The sequence below is a fragment of the Mandrillus leucophaeus genome, unplaced genomic scaffold (genome assembly GCF_000951045.1).
Source record: "Mandrillus leucophaeus isolate KB7577 unplaced genomic scaffold, Mleu.le_1.0 Scaffold48, whole genome shotgun sequence".
Lineage (NCBI taxonomy): Eukaryota > Metazoa > Chordata > Mammalia > Primates > Cercopithecidae > Mandrillus > Mandrillus leucophaeus.
The window spans coordinates 408324-408963 of NW_012105142.1; the positions used below are offsets into that span (position 1 = coordinate 408324).

A 640-nucleotide genomic window follows, 5' to 3' on the forward strand; every position below is an offset into this window, starting at 1 on the left:
TAGCCAGGATGGTCTCGATCTCCTGACCTCGTGATCCGCCTGCCTCAGCCTCCCAAAGTGCTGGGATTACAGGCGTGAGCCACCGCGCCCGGCCTTGCCCCCATTTGAGAGGATTCTGCAGTATTCCCTTGGCGCTGGAGGGAAAAGCAGCTGGTGTCAGGAGCGGCTGATTGACAGGCAGCTTTTGGGACTTGGTGCTGGATCGCGCTTACACAGAGGCTCTCTCCTGCTCCCCATCTTTCCCCCGACAATGTCAGGCGCGGTCTCCCTCTGTTCCACCCCTCTCTTCCTTATTCCTCTGCTTCTCCACCCCAACTATTCACTCTCCCTTTTTCTTGCTCGTATCCTCCTTTGTCTTCAGTGCTATTCAAATATGTTTCAATGTTGTATATTTAATTAATAAAATTTTGGGTTATTCGGCTGGGTGCGGTGGCTCATGCCTGTAATCCCATCGCTTTGGGAGGCCTAGGTGGAAGGATTGCTTGAGCCCAGGATTTTGACACCAACCTGGGCTACATAGCAAGACCTCATCTCTACAAAAAATATGAAAATTGGCCGGGCGCGGTGGCTCAAGCCTGTAATCCCAGCACTTTGGGAGGCCGAGACGGGCGGATCACGAGGTCAGGAGATCGAGACCATC

General features: G+C 53.4%; 1 protein-coding gene across 1 annotated transcript in view; it reads right to left on the minus strand.

Annotated features, from left to right (window-relative positions):
* The window catches only part of WDR88 (WD repeat domain 88), a 77748-nt gene that overhangs the window by 38182 nt on the left and 38926 nt on the right, over window positions 1-640 (minus strand). The window lies entirely within an intron of this gene.